This window comes from Heterocephalus glaber, unplaced genomic scaffold (genome assembly GCF_053883595.1).
Source record: "Heterocephalus glaber isolate CG9 unplaced genomic scaffold, H.glaber_assembly_v1.0 deba00001457, whole genome shotgun sequence".
Classification (NCBI taxonomy): Eukaryota; Metazoa; Chordata; class Mammalia; order Rodentia; family Bathyergidae; genus Heterocephalus; species Heterocephalus glaber.
Genome location: NW_028258305.1, coordinates 38232144 through 38251967, shown reverse-complemented (window position 1 = coordinate 38251967; position 19824 = coordinate 38232144). Strand labels below are relative to the sequence as shown.

The 19824-nt window shown below is 40.9% G+C and overlaps 1 protein-coding gene and 1 pseudogene across 1 annotated transcript in view; one reads left to right on the top strand and one right to left on the bottom strand.

The window, feature by feature from the left end:
* Alk (ALK receptor tyrosine kinase) overlaps positions 1 to 19824 on the bottom strand; it is a 703900-nt gene that overhangs the window by 568625 nt on the left and 115451 nt on the right. The gene's annotated exons all lie outside the window — the stretch shown is intronic.
* LOC101702961 (non-histone chromosomal protein HMG-14 pseudogene) lies at positions 13749 to 14054 on the top strand (annotated as a pseudogene).

The following is a 19824-nucleotide window of genomic DNA, read 5'->3' as shown; positions in this document are numbered from 1 at the left end:
ACTTGTAAGCCTGAGTTTTCTCTTTTATCCTAACAGCCAAATGAGAAGAATTCCTGTAAACAGATCTAAGGTATTATGCAAAGAGAAAAATAGATAAATGCTTGATAAAGGCTGTCTCTGCTGGGGAAGAGCTCCTGGAACAGCCAGCGGTTTTGTGATAAAGCATCCAGTCTCCACAGCTGTCTTCCTAATAAGCCAGAAGCACATTTACCATAGCCTGGTGAGTGATGATCAGCAGAACTTACCAGAAAATACAGCACGGATTTCCTCCAAATGTTAGCAGCCAATTTCACTCTGGGAGGTAAAATTACTGGAACTGATAAGCCAATATTAAGGAACCAAAAAAGCTCCTTAAATATTCCAAAGACCAATTTGAGCCATCAGACCTGCATCTGAACAAACGGGAAGATGGCAATTTGAAAATTATAATAAGAATGAATTGATCTTGTATTCCTTCTCTAGTTTCATTATGATCTCTGACAGCAGAATGGATTCATTTTATGTCATTTTCTCCCGAGCCTCAGAGAATATTTTCTTTCAGGTCCTGCCTGAGATATGAGCGAAAAGCACAGATGGCCCTGTCTGCCTTCAGCCCAGCAGAGACTACGAATGACTTTGGAGTTGTTTAAACTTGTTTCTTTTTTCCAAGAAACCTGGCTATTCAGCAGCTGTTCAAGTCTCAGAAAGATACAGGTGGAGATGAGAATATGGGATTACATTCCTTGAAGAAAGCCCTCCGAGGAGGGACACAGTGAATGAATGGGGATTGTATAGAAAATAAAGGCAAAAATAAAACCCTGTTTGTTTTCAAGAGATAGACCCAGGATCATGATTTGCAGAGCTGAATATTAAATGGTTTAATGACAACAATAACAAAAATAATTATTTATGTCTACAGTTAGATAGATACACACACATATATCTACCTACATCTATCTATCTATCTATCTATCTATCTATCTAGAGAAATAGGAAGAAAAAGAAATTGTAGTGAAATGTTAAGAATCAGAAAATTTAACACAGCTTTATGGAGGCTTATAATACTGACCTAGCAAATTTAGGCAAACAAATCTTTAGATTTGAATCACTTTTTAGATTTAAAAAATAAATTATATCTGAAAACTATTTGCCACTTGATTTTTATAGTCTTACTTCCATGTATGTTCCAACCAGTCCAGATAATTCTATTTTTTATACACATTTTTTTGTTTTCCTATTTCCTTGACTTTGCTCATGCTATTTCCTCCACCAAAAACTGTTCTCCTCCTGCTTCTAATCATAAATCTTTCAAAGATTCTGTTCTTCAAATTCTTGTCACTGGATCATCCTCTAATCTCTGCCACTCACTTTTCAATTGTATTTGATATCTTTGAGTTTCTCTCAAGACCCAGTTTGTGAGAACAATTATGCTGGCAATGAAATTCCAGGACACCTCTCTTTCCCCATCAAACCATTTATTATTCCTTACCATCATTACTTCCTCAATGCTCTCTCCCTTCCTAGACTGTAAGCTCCCCAAAGACAGGGAGTATCTCTGTTTCACTTACCAGAAAAGCTCAAATTTCATAAGCAATGCTTAGCAGAGAAGCACTAGTATTTTGAATGATTATACTAGATTTTAAATCTTCTTAAATTAGGGATTCTTTCTTAGTCATATCTTTCTTAGTCATATCCATATTCATGCACGAAATAGGTGCTCAATAAATATTTATTGATTGGTTATTTTTAAAAGAGCAGAGGAATGTGAGAAGTTTTCACTTTCATCAAGGCACTAAGACTTGGTAATACATTCTCGAGTTACAGGTTCAAGAATTTTGGTCCAGTAAAATTTATCCCTGGCCATCCAAGGGATAAGAAGGGAAAACAAAAACAAGTGGGTAGGATTACATATGGAAGATTGTCTGTAGTCAGCTTCAGATCACTCTGGTAAGTAGGCAAGTTTAGATCTTGGGGAAGCTGCCTGAGAGAGTTAATGACTAGGTAGCTTAAGGGTGAGTACTAGGTGTTAACATCAACCCCTAGCGAAATGATGAAGCTTGGCAGACCAGATTCTTCCTTTATTGTATTATCCAGTCAGGAAAGAGGCCTAGAAGTCCACATCCAAACCAGAAATAATTGCCACCATTTTGTTCACTGCGTAACTAAAGGCTCCCTCTTTGAGCGCACGTGTGAAAGTATTTTGGGTACTTTATTATGATCATCACCAGCTCCTATAATTTGGGGATACCAAGTACTCAGCCACAGATCTACTTTACAAGAACAAACTTATCCACATAAATCCCATAAAAGGGGAATCTAAGGAACAGAATTTTTTTCTCTTGTAGTTGGATATGTGTGGTTTCCAATGTTGCTGGAATATGAATAGAGGTTAAGATCTAGAAACTATAGATGGCAAGGAGAGGTTCTGTGCTAAATAGAAAACATAATCATTGTGCACCAGACAGCAACGTTTCGGTCAATAACAGACCACACCTATGACAGTAGTGCCATATGACTATGTTACCTAGGGACGTTGCGGTCATTTCCCTTTGCGTTTCAGTGTATGCTCTGATGTGCACACGATGAGAAGATCTCCCACAACACATTCCTCAGAATGTGTCCTTATCACCAAGTGGCCCAGGACTATATGTGGGATTTGGTCTTCCTGTTACAAACTACAGAAGTCCCCACTCCCAGGGTCCAGCTCCTTCTAGCAAATATACTTTCACATGCAAACAAACAATGGTGAAATTCTTGAGAAATAAAATACCTGGTGACCATACTCCATAAACTGCACTACATCTATACATGTAGAACCTGCTATGGTTCCATGGACATTGAATTCTGGGTGATGATAGCCTAAAGAACTCCTTCCATCCTTCAAACTCCAATTATGTATGAAATCCTTTTCCCTATGCCCCAGAAAATATATCCAGAAAACTAGATGGTAGGGAGGGAAGAACTTTGACCTTTCTGGAGAGTTTTTCTGAAGGAAAGAATGAGGAGTCTATCTAGTGTGCTACTGGAACACTGCATTCATACTATAACCTGGTTCTACTCTTTCCTCTGAGCTTACTACCCATGAAAAATTGGATAGGCCATTAAATCTTTCTCTGAGGGTTGGATATGTCCCCCAAGGGTACATATTGTGGGCTTGGTCCCCAGTGAATCGGTGGTCAGAAGTGGGGCTTTGGAAGGGATTGGATTATGAGGGCTCTAATTTCATCAATGAGTTAATCCATTGATGAGTTCCTTGCTGAGTCGGCTTATTAGGAAGCGTGACCTAATTGAATGCAACAGGTCACTGAGGGCATGACTCTGAAGGGGACATTTTCTCCTCTGCCCCTTCTTCTCTGCTCTAATTTCTCTCTTTGCTTCCCAAGACCATGAGATGAGTTAGGAGCCTGCCCCTCCCCATGTTCTGCCTCACCACAGGCCCAGAAACAATGCCAAGCATGGACTGAAACCTCTGAAAATCTTTCCTCCTTTACAATAGGCATCTTGTCACAATGGATAAAAGCTGACTAACACATTGAGTTTTCTTTTATAACTTTTAAAATAGGAATTTTAAAATTTTGCTCCATCTACTTTATAGAACATTTGTGAAAAAAATCGTGATGGAGAAGATTTGAAAATCTCTAAAATGTGAACCCATAGCTGCACCAGGTAGCTATATTTGATATGGCCTTTCTTACCAGCCAGATTACAGCAAAAGGAACATGCTTTCTAAAGTATCCTATCACTTTTCCACTTCTCTTTTGACTGAAGGAGAAACATTTTTAGAAACTTCTAGTCTAATTAAAAAAACCAAACTTGGAATGATCTACAGTACTGATATCCAGCCAGGCCACCAACTTGGACAAAAAAAGTAATTCAGAATGGGATGTAGGGAAAACATGGGTTGAAAAGAATGACTTGGTGGATTTTTTAAGAGAGTGAATAATTGGCAAAAAAAAAAAAAAGCAAAACTAATGGAGAAATTGATTTAAAAACCATAATAAAAGAGGGCCTCAAGATGGGAAAGAGAGGCACTATTACAGTATTATCAACAAATCATATTTGGCTGATGGAGGAACTAAAAAATGGCCCCCAAACAGCGTGATGCCAATTGCCATTGCTGGGGCCAGTATCTCATACGTTCGTTCATCTGATTATCCAGTGCACCAATGTGCAGAACTTTCTCTGTGCTGGGCATTGTGCAGCACTAGAGTACAGAATAGGATAACGCTCTTTCTTAGAATAGGAGAGGTAAATGTGCAAAGTAGTAACTACAGTTCACTAGAGCATTCAGTGCTCTAAGAGTGGTGGCAGCCCAGATAGGGAGGATCCTGAACTGAGTTTAAAAGGATGACAGATGAAGCAGGGCACCTGTCGCTGCTAATAGGGTTAACTTCTCAGGAAAGAGTCTCAGGTAGGTCCAGCCACGAATATACTGGGCAAAGAAAAGGTTCCCGATTTAGTGAGCCCTTAGCCTGCATCTCATCAGAGAAATACGTCCTCTCATGCATCTTCATCATTCCCAAAATCTCCTAAGCTGTCAAGTAATCTAAAACATCCACTGGTTTTACTTATTTAAAAATCAATCTAAAACTACAAATTAAAATAAAAATAATAAAATAAAAATCAATCTAAGGTGATTACATAAATGTGAGTTGAATGAAGGAGTTTAGCTCTATGCAGAGAAAAAAATCATTGTAGAACAAGATTTGCATTCAGGGCAGCTGGTCAACACTGATAGACAACTTGATCACAACCTCCCCGTAACCAGCTTCTCCTTGCAAAAATCATTGGGATTAGGGCTCCCAGCAGCTTTCTGTGCAAAGTTCTAGCATCAGGGCAGCTTTGGGCAGGGCCAGGGCCCTAAAGGGGGTCAGGTTTTCTAAGCATCAGACTTAACCGCAGGCTCTTTGAAAACAAAGGGAGCCCTTCAGGCCCAAATTTATCCTCACGATGATGCCCTACAGCAAACAAATACAGGCAAAGAGGGAAATCACAACATTCTCAGGGGTTGGAGCCTCCAGGTCCTAAGCAAGACAATTTTGGGAGTTGGAATAACTCCCACCTTAGTCATTTGGCATTTCTGATGTGTGGTGACAGATCAGAGCCTTGCAGCTGGGCAGGTCCATGTTCTCATGTCCCTCCTGTTGGCTCTGTTGTTGGCTCTCATATTCACTGACCCTTGCTCTCCAGATCAGGAGGCTCTTACAGCAAGGGTGGATCAGTCCCAGAGACGGCCACAACCTTCTTCTCCAGGGAGGGGTAAGTGCTGCAGCAGCACCCTATACTCCTGGGAAACCACAGATGGCACAACCTCAATCAGGTAAGACCATGGAGCCCAGGCCCTGGTCTCACTCACTCCTCTCCCCCTAGCTGATAGAGGAAAATCAAAAACTATATCTATAATAATGAGCAAGTGATGTGAGAAATGTCTTCCTCCAACAGTAAGTGAAGAAAACAAGAAACATGAGAAACAATAACACATTTGCTTTCCCAATTTGCAGTTCCCCTTCATTGCACCTAATTTGAAAAATGCATAGAATTTTTTAAGCTCAATGACCAGTCATCTATCACTCAGTCCCAGAGACTGTCGTGTGCTTTTGTTAAAAATGAGCATTCTGGTCTCTGCCTATAGTGAGCAACGCTTCAGTTTTCTCATTTACTTTTAATGACTATGAATTCGGTTTAAGATGCACGTTTTGCCCACGCTGTGCTGTGTATGTTTTTGCTGTGCCTCCCATAGCTTTCAAGCATCCAAGGAGCCACAGAGCCACTTCCACAGAAACTGGCTTCTTTTTCTTGTTTTTGCCTTCCTTTTTTCCCTTCCTGCCTCCCTGCCTGACTTCTTTCTTTTTCCAGGAGCACAGAAATATAACTCTCCATTTGCTAAGAGTATACAGACCATTAAAGCTAAGAGTGTCCCTAGAAATCATTCAGTAACCCATCGTTTCATATTGAGGAAATCGAGGCTAAGAAATCACAGCCTGAAATTGCAGTTATTTATTGAAGTGTCAACCCTAGGATCCCAGGTCGCTTGTCTCCTATGTCAGTGTTCTTTCTACTAAAGCACTGCAATGCAGTTGCAGGGCAAATCAATTTGGGAAATGATAGCATAACAACTTCTTATCACAGGTCTGGGAGGGTATAAATAATAATGATGACAATGACACTGGGGACTCTAAATTAAAACTGACTTCTAGTTTTGTAAGGTAAATTATACTATCAAAGGAAATAGTTTTTTCAAATATTGACTTGGTTTAAGTGGCAAAATAAAATAAAATCTGCCAAACTTAATTAAGTTTAAATAGATTTTGCTCAGTCACATAAGCAGCTCACACATGTCTCCAAAAATAGTCCCTCCTTAAGATCAGTGAAGTACGGAGATCGCATGAGAAGAGAAGAAAGTTCAGTCGACTATTTCGATAAGTAACTCTGGTTTCACCTTAAGAAAGAGAAAGTGAGAAAAGAAGAAACCTTCAAAAGCCTGACTCAAGGCCTGATGACCAAGTTGGTAGGTTATTCAGGATTGTTGTTTTGCCCATTTCCCTCTGCCAGTATGAGTTTTTAGACTATTATTTTATTCCCTAGTACCCCACTGGAAAAGTGAAATAAATCATGCTTTTAAAACATTGAAACTGATTTGTTTGATTAGCAGTTGTGCTTTATAACAACAATGAGTATGAGCAGGAAGAAGAGGGAAAAAGGAGGAGAAAGAGGAGGAGGATAGAGTGGAAAACTGAAAGGAAAATCGAAGACATTTTGGACACTTAGAGCCCTCCCTTCTACACTGGGCTCCCAAACCATGCATTCTGGCTCAAGTTCAATTTTTCTGGTTCCTATAAATGTACAAATAACCTAAATGGGGTTTTAAAAATATGAGAACTTCTTAAAAAATAGTTAAGATAGATATTCAAAGACATTCTTAATTATGTAAACGGCTTGAACTGTTACACACTTTAAGGAAGTGCTTTTATTAAATGCCAAATCTTTTTTTAAAGCAACCTCAGGGAAATACTCTCAATGGGCTGTGTCGATGCCAGGAAAGCAAAGTGGCAATTTGGGCAATTGTCCACGTAATTTAGACCAAAGAAAGCTGCCATCACCACAGCTCCATTAACGTAAGGTTCTGAAAAACTAAGCTCATTAGGCAGCAGGTTTGGACAGGGAATAAGCCAGGAGAGATGGTGCTCCCACAGGCCATTACTGAAAAGCCAAATATCGTCAAGGAAACTCTTGTTTACTTGGATTCAACTGGTGGTTTAATAATAATTAAATGACCAGTAATTGGTTATTAACATCATAAAGGAGTAACTGCTTGTTTTCACAAGCCCATTACTGTGTTTGGGGTAGTCTTCATAGTCAAGGTGTGGAAAATTGAATACGTAGTCTTTTAGCCATGTCCACCCCTGCCTAGGGAGGAAAATAACACGGGGCTGTCAAGGTGCTGGTCTTCCCCTTCTGAAGCATTAATTCAGATTGCTGATGTTTGGTCAGGTCCATCATGTGGAAACTGTCTTTTTATTCTACTAAGAGAAATAAATTGACTGCATCAGGATTGATTCATTCACATAGAATAAACATTGTCTCTTGGTTGTCCACGTAGTGAAATGTAGATTCAAGAGAGTAATGCAGATAGATAATGGAATCCCAAGCTTGGGGGTCGAGGATAGGAGAACAGGGCCCAGACCATTTGGTGTGTCTGTACCTCCATAAAGCTCATAATTCTTCGCCTGCCTCGTTAGCGCAAGGTCCCAAGTTTGATCCCGGGTACAAAAAAAAAAAAAAAGCTCATGGTTCTTCTTTTCCCCATATGTGTAGTATATAGGCTTACCCTCCATGTCCCTTCACAGAGGCATTTTTAGGGGGGGGAAAAATAAATAAAACTTAGACTGAGAAGAAACTAACCTTCCCCAAGCAACAGTGGTAAATAGATAAGTAAACTGGGAGACATAATATATGTATCCTTAGTATTAAAAGCTAAGTAAGAAACACTAAGTCAATTGTTTTTCAAGACAATTAAGCAATACTCAGAGGCAAAGCAGAAAAACGCAGTCTCTTTTTCTCTCTTCATTATTGCATTGCAAAATGTGAAAGCCTGCCTCTGTGTGAAGCCTGCAGTAGAACATTTTCAGAAAAGTAATATCCTTCAAGAGCTCACTACTGAATTTGGAGATGTATTTCCAAGAGAAAGTAAACTGTGGCTGCCTGCTGTCACTGGCCGCATAGACTGGAGATTTCAGGTTGGGGTTCAAGGCAGGACAGTCCTCCCTTGATGGCACTTCATCTCACTTGGGACTGTATGATCTCCGAGAGCCAGGTGGACCTGGATATAGGGTATGGGTTAATCCTTGGTGCCTTATATTGCCTGGCATTCTTTAAGTCACAAAGACTGTCATCCCTTTGCCTCATATGCTGCTAAGACCATAAGAATGGAAGGTAATGAGGCCAGGAAGACTGTATCCAGCAGATAAGGTAGCCGAGGTTCAGAGAGGTTACTGAGAGGCTAAAATTTTATTTACCTGAAGGCCTGTACCTCCCACTCTACCTTTGCTGCCTTCTGTTTTCTGAAGGAATACCAGTGTTGGGCTTAAGGTGCTGCCAGGAGTGTGGGTGCCGACCCATTAGTCCTACTTCTGACCTTTCAGGCTGGAAAATATGCCTACTCTCTCTGTTTCTGAGATCCAACACCTATATAATCTGAATAACAACAGTGCCCACTTCCCCAACCTTAAAGTGTGATTGTGGGAGACAGCTGAAATAAGAGACGAGTCTTCATATACATTAAGCACTGCAAGATAGAAGCTCTATATATTTAGATACAAGCTCCTGGGAGCACTTTGATCATTATTACCACCTCCTGTTCCCCACTGTCTGAGGCTACTCCACCTATCCTCCTGTGCCTGTCTATCTGTTTCACTCCCTAATCTGAGCACCATCTTTATATTTCTGGGTTAGGTAGACAGAGACACCATGCGAGGATTACAGAGCCCAAACTAGATGGAATTTCACATATTGGTGAAGACATATATGTGTGACTGTGAAGACAAAAGAGGGGAGTGTCTGTGTGTCACATGTACATGCACACACACACACCCACTGTGATAACATGGGCAAACTAAAGATGAGTCTGTACAGCCCTAGGCTTCAGGAGGTGAGTAACTTCCAGGAGCTTTCAAGCTGAGCAGTGCTCCCTCATCCACAGGAGATGTGTTCCAAGACCCCCAGTGCATGTTTGAAAGCACAGATAGTACTGAAACCTAGGTATACTATGTTTTTCCCCATACACTGAATTTATAAATTACATACAGTAAGAGATTAACAATATAAAACAGATCAATCACAACAATACACTGTAATAAAAGCTGTGTCTCTTCTAAAATATTTTATGCTGTGCTATATTTTCAGACCATAGTTGACCGCCAGTAACTGAAACCACACCAAGTGAAACTGTGGATAAGGGGCCTTTATCCTGACATTTAAACAAAAATCCAAATACAGTAGTACGCATTTTCATTGTCTCCTAGCTGTGATACCACATGGAAAGGCCTGAATGCTTTGTGGAGGAATCTAAGGCTAAAGTAAAGGGTCAGAGTTGAGTGAAAATACTTGAACCAAAGAGTACATGTGTGCAGCATGCCTGTGGCTCTTATGGGGGGGGGCGGATAGTGAAAACCCGAGACCACAGCTTCTTAACAGCATTTGAGAGAGACTAGTAGCATTTTATATGGGAAGGAAAAGGGGCCGTGGGATAAAGCAAGAGGAAAGAAATGGCCTGGAAAGAAAGAGGCAGAAGCTGGGGCCACTCTAGCAAAATGGAAGATAGCTGTAGATCCTATTGTTAAACACTTAGCCTTTGAAGAGGGAGAGCTGCAAGTTGATGCATTTAATTGAAGATTGCACAGTGGTTCGCAAAGTTGGCTTTAACATACTGAAGTCTAACTGAAGCTTTTTCCACATGACCTAAGCTGACCAGATTTTCTACCTGAGCAATGTGGATAGTTTCAGTTGTTGTCTGAACACTGGGGCTGGTAGCAAAAGAGAGGTGAGTACTTAAAGGCTTTTAGGGGGAGGCTGAGAAACTGGCGACACCATACAGAGGTCAGGTGGGGAAATGGCTGATTCGTAGCAGCGCCCCCTACCACACAGGGAGGCATGGACAGGGCCAATCCTGAGTCCCTAAAACACAGGAAGAAAGAGTCACAGAAAAATGTCTAGAGTTCAACGGTGATACGGACACGCAGGAGCCTTGGAGCAAAAAACCACTGGTCTGTGTTAGATGAGTGTCAGGAAACACACACACACACACACACACACACACACCAGTTTCACTAGTGAAATCACAGACAAACTGACCACTGAAGGTACTTTTAAACTTCACTTGGGAACAATCTTCAGCAAGGATTACAATCTGGGCAGATTGAAAATGATAATTAAAACTTTAATAAAAAAAATTCACAAACAGCCCTTTGGCTCTTTATGGCAAGTTGTCAGGTACAACAAAGAGCTCATCTTTCCTACCTATCCCTTGACAATCTAGAAAAATTTGCCATTCTTATCCCTGTGGCTACAACAGTGATATAAAAAAAAACAAGGGAGAAAATGAATCTCTCCCCAGACTCTCATCTAGGGAAGCCAAGGGAGGTTGAATGAAAAAGAATAGAAGATAACCAGAGCAATGTGAGTCTTGTGTTATCGATTTTGCATCCATCTCAAAACATTACTCATTGGAATGGTGGCAGCTCTTAGGAAGAGAGAGAGGGAGGAGGCTTCTTTCTATGGGGTGGGGCGCTGGGGGCATTGTGTGCAAGGGCCAGGAGGGGAAGGTAGAGGGACTCTGGAGGACTTGCTTCCTGACTCCATAATTTGCTCAGTGAAAGTATCAATGGTCTTTAATTAGTATCTGGAAGTTTGGGGAAGGTGTAAAGTATTAGATGAGCAGTTCAAATAAATACCAGCTTGGGCCGGGGATTTAGCTCAGTGGTTCCAGGGCTTGCCTCACAAACGCAAGGTCCCAAGTTTGATCCCCAGTACTCCCCCAAAATTAAATAAATAAATACCAGCTTAATACAAGTTAGTAAGCAAGTAGTAGAAGCAAAAGTGGCAATACAAATAATTAATTAGATAATCATTAAGAATAATAGATGGAAGCAAACAGTTGGAATTTAAAGGGAACTAAAGGTTCCTAGTACAGTTTTCTGCAAAATATAGAATTCATCCTATACAACTCATTTTGGATGGTCCACGAAACCATTTGCATGACACAAAGATAGATTATTAAATACTATTAAATCACATCGCAAGACAGTTATTCCTGTTTCAATTCTCTTTTAACCCTTCTGTGTTCCATTAAGGAGAAAGCTTCAACTGAGTACTACTGTCTTCAACACTTCCCTAACCCTCGTCAGGCTCCCTTTGTAACAAAGAAAGATAGACGCTTCAGACACAGAGACTTTGATTTGGCCAACATATCTAGGAAGAGTTTAATCTGACTGTCTGGTTTGCATTTTACCTATGTCAAGTATTTTCTATATTCATTTACCACAATAACACAAGTTTTCTTCTTTAATAAATAAATGCATTGAAGTTAAAAACTAGTTCACTTGAACTGAAAAAGTATTACATCTTCATAAATAGCATGTGGATGATGAAAGTGGCCAGAAATGTGGCTAGGGTTTGGAGAAAAAGAATGTTGAGCCATAGTAGTGAATGACCAGCCCACAGTGGCACATTCATCTGGCTCCACCTATGAGAGCGGAGAGAAGGTGAAAGGCAGTTTCCTCTAAAACTCTGGACCCCAAGAGCCTCTGGAGGAGTCAGTGCCTGAAACCAAGAGTCAGCTGAGCTCCACTGGGGTGCATCATGGGGCAGTGACAAAATTACTCACTTGGCCTCATTTTCTTTCCCCTTTCCACCAATTTCCTAGATCCCTTGGAGATAAAGAATGAGCTCAAGCCCAGGATGCCTATCGGATGGGAAAACAGACACGCCATTCACTACTCACCAGTCTCCAAACCCCTGCTGCCCTGAATGATCCTCCATAGGAGGAAATGGCTACAAAGTGCAGCATAAGTACAGGACTCTGGGTCTCCAGAGGCCTGACCACTGCCTTTCCATGTGGCAGCCCAGCATGATGGGAATACAAAGCAAAAAGCAGAAGCCCACCCTCATGCTGCCTGTCATGTGTCACATCCATACCCAATCGCATCTTGATGGATGCAGCAAACACAACTTTATATGGCTGCCACAGGCTTAGTGACCTTTCTGATCCCCAAGTAAAAGAGATCATTATTCATGTTTATGCACAGCTTCTATGATAAAGCCCAGAGACACTTTGATGAAGTAAATAATTTAGCCCTATCCATAACCACCTGCCATTCCCAAATCCTACTGCCATCCCAGGGATTGCTTCACCAACCCAATGAAATAATGAGTCCCTTATTGATGATACCAGAAAAGTACAAACATTATACAGAAGCTAAACTTCTTCCAAGACTGTGAGTTTTACAGAAGAATACGATGGATGAAGGACATTTCTGTTTCAAAATAATGGATACTGCTTAATGGTAACTTACTGTGTGCCATATGTCGTGCTTGTACTTTTCACGTATTATTGTGTTTAATCACCAAACAGCCTTGCAAGGTGGCTGTTAGTATCTCCATTATACTAAGAGTTAGAAATCAGTTAAGTGGCTTGGTGAATGTCATCTGAATAGCAAGTAGCAAGGCAGCGAGACATTTAAAAAGAATTTTGGAACAAGAAAGTATACAAAAGAATGAATGACTGCTTCGCAGAGTTGGATGTGAATGAACCATAGTTAGTCTGACTCCATCCATATTCATTCTACTGGACTTCACCACTTCTCTCTTAGGGAGAGAACTTGGCTTAAGAATTGAGGGGCACTGCTTCTTTTTGATGTATTTCATCAGCCCCTTGGTTCCTAATGGCCCCTTCTCCTGGCACTGGAATGCAGGATATTTGGAAGAGTATGTGAAGTTCCAGAGACACCCACTTCCTACCTTCAGATGCAATCAATGGGTAGGTTTGGTGAGAAATTCAACGTGTCTTCCGCAGTTCTGTTCTGAATTTAAATAAGCACTTCCCAGAGACATAATAAGACCAGAAAATTCCAAACAACATGTCATACTGCTCACCTAGTTTGTAAATTAAGACAGCATGGAGATTCCATCATACTCCAGAAAGAATGGCCATCAACAAGAAATCAAAAAATAACAAATGCTGGCAAGGCTGTGGGAAAAAGGAACCCTTCTACATTGTGGGTGGGAGTGTAAACTAGTACCACCACTGTGGAAATCAGTATGGAGATTTCTCAAAAAGAAAACAAAAACAACTAGAAATTCCATTTGATCTAGCTATTCCCCTTGTAGGTATCTTCCCAAAAGAGTTAAGGACATCGTATTACAGTGATACATGCCTACCCATGTTTATAGCAGCACAACTTGTAATAGCTAAATCTTGGAAGCAGCATATTATGTCCATTAACAGATGAATGGATAAAGAAAATGTGGTATACACAATGCAGTACTACTCTGCCATAAAGAAGGATAAACTTGAGTCATTTGTAGGAAAACGAATGCACCTTGAGACCATAATGTTAAGTGAAATAATTCAGACACACCAGTTTAAATATTGCATGGTTTTGCAGCAGCTCTGGCAGTGGGAGGAGCAGCAGCTGCTGAGCTGCATAGCTCGGCAAGGCTCCTGTGCACAGCCTCACCCGGCAGCTTCCGCACGCACCCCCCAAACCTCCAAGATGCCCAAGAGAACAGTCAGCTCCACCAAAGGGGCAGCAGAAGAGGAGCCCATGAGGAGATCAGCGAGGTTGCTGGTTAAACCTACTCCTGCAAAAGTGGAAACAAAGCCAAAAAAGACAGCAGGCAAGGATAAATCTTGGGACAAAAAAGTATAAGCAAAAGGGAAAAGGGGACCCAAAGGAGACCAGGTAGAAATGGCTAATCAAGAAACTCAGGAAGATTTTCCTGCGGAAAACGGAGACACTAAAAACGAGGGGAGCACAGCCTCTGACCAGACAGAAGAGAAAGAAGCCAGGTCTGATTAATCACTCACCGTGTCTCATCAGTGGTCCCCGTCTCCCTTCTTTATTGAAGGGATTGAGTACAATCCAGAGGAATATTTTTATCAACTATTTTGTAAATGCAAGTTGTTTAGTAGCTTCAGAAACATTTTTTAAAGGGAGGGAATCCCACTTCATCACATTTTTTAAGTATAAATGATTTTTTTAGATGTGAAGTCATTCGCTGGTTGTTTATTTTTTTGGTACAACCAGAAAATAGTGGGATATTGAATTATGGCAGGCTTTGACTGTCTTGGTGTCAGCTTAACTTTCCATAGGTAGGGGTCAGTTTTATATCCTGCAATACAAGGCAAACTAAATAGCAGTTTGGAGGCACAGTCATGCATTTAATATGTTTTGCATATTTTAAGTGACTTCTATTCCCACATTGCCTTTAGTAGAATTGTATCATAAAGAAAAGTATTTCCTGACTACTTCCCTGTCAGAATTGTGTGTGGTCTGTAGCATCTTTTTTGGTTATGCTAGTCCAGTTCGCCTAATTTTGTTAATGTGCTGTGAAAGATCAAAAATTTGAGCATGTATTGTATATGATATGAAATTGTGAATCGGTGGGAATTAAGTGACACTTTGTCAGCATTCGAAGATACTGGTACTTAATCCTCTTACAGAAAATTTGCCTCCAAATTTGAAGCTGGAAAGTCACTGGAATAACTGAAAAAGAAACAATACATGGCTGTTTAGATTTTTGGCACACGTGTTACAAATTATGCACAGAGTGAAATGTCTGTACTGATGCTCAACACAACCAATAAAATCTCAAATATGGAAGACAGTTTTGAAGTGAAAAATAATTGGATGGTTTCTCTTAATCCAAAATATAAATTGAAGCGTGGAATAAAAGACAGATAACAGGAAACAGGGAGACAGATCTTTTGCAAAAGGGAAGGGAACCAAGAGGGGAAGGGAGGGAAAGGAGAGGGGAAAAAAAGAATTAAGATGTGTTACGTACACGTAGTAACTCCTTAGGGTGAACATAATCATTATGTACTGCAAATACATACAAATAAAAATTAAGATTTAAAAAAAAGAGCAACAAAATAGCTACACTAGTCTGTCTGCAACCTATTTATACTTTATGGTTTCATATTTATTTAGGGTTTTGGAATCCATCCAGGCCATAGATTTGAAGAGTTTAAGTCTGTAAATTTCCTATCACAACTTACACATTACAACTGAGTATAATAAATATATAGAGATTTTTAAAAGTGACGCCATGAAGAAGAGTGACACTGTCAAGATGGCAGTATTTAAAGTAAAACTTTCTCTTTTGCAATTTAATTTTTTTTTTTTTTCACCAGGCATCAAATTTGGGTCCTTGCACTTGCGAGGCAGGCACTGGAACCTCTGAGGTAAATCCCCGGCCCTTTTGCAATTTAATATAATCGAGGCATTGTGATATTGTGAAACACCATTCCATTTCCTGGCATACAATTCCAAAATCCTTGGAATCTCCAAGTGTCTTTTTGTGTGTGAATGAGGTGACTGATGGCTGGCAGAAGCTAGGTGCCTTCAGGGTGGGAGCGGGTCCCAGGAAAGACCCAGGTATCATTACAGGGTTGGAAACTTTAGCTCATTACATTAATTTGTAATGAGGAAGGTGGAGTAGGAAATCCATGGCTTTATTACACTCTTCAGGGGCTGAAAGTAGAGTTGTTCATCAGTGGCCAAAAATTTAATCAACTATGCCCGGGTAATAAAGCTTTTGTAAAAACAAAAGGACTGAAGAGCTTCTGGACAGCTGCATGTGTGGAGGTTCCCAGAGGGAACTTTCTACTTCTTTATCTGTATTCTTAGAAGAAAACAGCAAGTGTAAGTAAAGTGTTTATCTGAATTTTGTGCGGCATTCTAGGAAAGTAGTCAAATCTGAGGAAAGAATAGTGGGAAGCTCGAATGATAGCCAATCAGCCAGAAATACAGAGGACAACCTACTGTTGTGAGTGGGTCTGAAACAAGGGCTGAGCCCTCAGCCTGTGATCCAATGTGAACTCCAAGCAGACAGTGTCAGAATCAAACTGAGTGAAAGGATACCTCCTGCCCTGCCGCTCACTGTAGACTCGATCTGTTGTAGTGGGGAGAAATTCCCACATACTTCTTAGTGACCACTCTATCTGCCCGGAAGTCTTTTGAGTTGATTGTTGAATGAGAGTGTAGAAAAGCTGTGCTTGATTTTCCTCTCTATCCTCAGAAGTGTCATTTTAAAAATATTGGGCAGACAGTCCTATTGTCCCTTGTTATAAGGGGACAAAGGATGAAAAAGACTATTGTACTGTTTTGGCTGGGGATCACTCTTGCTGGAGACTTGGGAGAATGATGGGAAAAGAATGATGTTTGGGTGCAGTCAGAAAACTCAGGTATTCCTTTCAGCTTCATCACTCACCACCCTGTCAATTTTGTGCAAGTTGTTAAATGTTCTGAGTCCCAGAACCTATGCTAATAAAATGTCAATCATAATGCCTGCCCCGACTATATTCTGGGACTCATATTAAAGATCTGTTATGGACTGAATTATGTTGCCCTAAAATTCATAGGTAGAAGTCCTAGCCCCCATGTGACTCTATTTGAAGGAAGTAATTAAGGTTAAATGAGGCTGTAAGTGTAGGCATCTAATTTGATAGGATTTGTGTCCTTATAAAAAAGGAAACACCAGAGTGTTCTCTCTCTCTCTCTCTCACTCTCTCTCTCTCTCCTCTCTTCTCCTCTCTTCTCCTCTCCTCTCTTCTCCCTCTGTGCTCATAAGGGGAAAAGACACGTGAAGACACCATAAGAAAGTGCCCATCCACAAGCCAGGAAGAGAGGCCTCATCTGAAACAAACCTTGACAGCATCATCATCTTTGATATCTAGTTTCCAGAACTATATGAAAATAAAAAAATTTAAGATAGCCAGTTTGTGGTGTTTTGTTATGGTAGCCCGAGCAGACTACTACAGGGTCCAAAGCAATGAGGTACAAAAAGAGTTATAAAGCACCATACGAATGAGGAACATTCATATAGTTCTGGGGTCGAAGGCCAGGTTTTAAGGAGGTAAAGAAGTGGAGAGGGCACGTGACTCCTCCTTTGGAAATGAAGAACATGAGACGTGGAAGGGTTTAAGCAGGCAGCCCTACGGAAAGCTCAAAGTGCCCCATAAGTACAGTCTCATAAGACATGTGGCAATTACCAATAGATGAGATATTTTAAAACTGTATTTCCTTTGGCTCATGATGTGGTTGATTCATTTGTCAAGAGAAGAGAGTTAGACTAAACTTCCTAATCCTACCAACTGGGTGTTCCCTGATTCTATGCTATGCTAAGATGAAGCTTGCCAGTTTTCAGACATGTGACTTTCCAGCAGTGTGTGACATGGAATTTATTGTTTGCTTCAGACAAGGTGTGGTATTAGAGATTTAACCCAGGGCCTTTGCACTAAGCTGTATCTCCAGCCCTTTTTATTTACTTATCTTTTAAAATTTTGTAACAGAGTCTCACTATGAAGCCACTAAGTTGCCCCAGCTGGTTCAAACTTGAGATCCTCCTGCCTCAGCCTCCCGGAGTCCTGGAATTACAGATGTGCACCACCATGCCCACCTCACACAGGACATATTTGTTTCTTTAACTCAACTTATTTATACTAAGGAGTAAATCTAAAGCACAAAGCAATAACAAATGTAGCCCAACTGACCAAGCCGAGAAGAGTCAATTGAGTTGAGGATCTATAATCTCACTGCCTTTCCATTCTTGGTTCTGATTTGGACTTAAAGTTCATGCTGTTGGTTATTCTTTTCTTTTTCAAGGCTGCATAACTCACTGCAGAAATGAAGTCTGGGGTAAGGTATAATAGGGAATAATTGCCTTTGAATTCCTGCATAGCCACATACAAGCTGTGTGACCCTTGGCAAGTTATTTAATCCTTCAGATTCTGAATTTTCTTGCCTATGTCATGAGATGGATTGAATTCAGGGTCTGAAAATTCATGGAAAGTGCAAATCAGTCCTGTTTCTCACATCACACACCTTTGGCACCCTGCACTCCGCACGTGCATGATCAGTCCTGCCTCTTAATACCACTGAACGCAGAGGTGGCTACCGACTCTCGGCACAGGACAACTTCCATCACTGGGCTGAATTTGGCATAAGAAATAAAGATCTATACATCTTCCTGGGTATTAGATGCTTTCTGAGTCCCTTTCAGTTCAAATGTCCCAGACTCTGTGATGCTAATGTGGTTACAGTACAACACAGATAAAGGCTTAGACAAAAAATGGAGTAGAAAATGCAAGGGGAAAGACAACTGAAGGGGAAGGGGAAATATATTCCTGGGTATTAGACGATGCCTAAGTCCCTTTCAGTTCAAATGTCCCCCAGACTCTGTGATGCTAATGTGGTTACATGACAGCATAGAGTAAAGGTTTAGACAAAACTGGAGTAGAAAATGCAAGGCGCGCAGTTGAAGGGGAGGAACAGGCAAATACTACAGATGATAAAGAGAATTCCTCTTTTAAAAGGCAATAATTCAAGTCCTTCAAGCCGCTTGTGCCTACTGAGTACTTCTCAGGAGGATTGCGTGTGTGAGATTCAGAAAACCACTGGATCCCAGTCCTATAGCCCAGCCTGCTGTCACCGCTTCTTCGCTTATCTCCTCACCACGCTGGCCCATTCCAGGGACACACAACAAAGCCAAGTGTTGATCCAGTCTAAGCCTAGAGGGCTGGGGGAGCAGAAATATAATGGTAAATGTTTAAAGCACAGAGGAGGTATGGGGTAAGAAGGGGAGGGAGTGCTAATTTGCAGCATTTGTGATTTCTATGGCTTAATTATTTATTCCCACCATTCTCAATTTCTGGATACCAACAAAAAGTCACAGAAGCTGGAGCTGAGTTGAGAAGACATACACACAATTGGCTCTCTAGGACCGGTGTGAGCTGACTCCAATACGTCACTGAGGAGAGGGAAACACAGGCTACTAATAACTACAGAGTATCTTCTGTATAACACTCAACTGAAACATTTTACATATTTATTCATTATATATATATATATATAAACAATCCCAGTTCTGTTATTAAATGATGAAATTTCAGGTCACATTCCATTTGTCTTCTACCCAAGCACATGTCAGAGATTGGCATCACCACAATGGTGTGTGGCTCCAAGCACACGAAGCCCAATAAGACACAAAGAACCCCTGATTTAGTATTGCCAAGGGTAGGCTGATGAGGCCACACAAATGAGAGAATAGCCATCTTTTGGGAGAGGTTCACTCCTTAGGTCTTTCAGAACCACCCATCCTGGCTGTTTTCCTCTTATAACTTCTCCTGCTCAAGTTCCATGTATTCAACCCATACTTATGGATGACTTATTAAGTGTTATAACCTCATACACTGGGGCTACACACACACACACACACACACACACACACACACACACAATCTAGGAGAGGAGATAGATATAAAATATTAGAGTCCAGCAAGTGGAGGCTCGTCTCTTTTCCAGGGTTTACCATCTCTTTAGCAAATATTTATACACTATCATCCTTGTGTTATTTGTTCAGTAATCTCTTGTTCAGCTACTATAAGCTAGGTTCTCCATCAGGTTCTTTGGTGGATCAGAACTGACTTCTAGTAGGAGTGGGCTGAGCAGGTCTTGACAGATGAGCAGGGCCGTACTGGCTGACAACTGCAGCAGGCTAACCCTGCAGAGATGACAAGTGCAGCTGCACAGGGGGAGAGGCATGGGCTGAATGTGGAGCAGGTGCCTC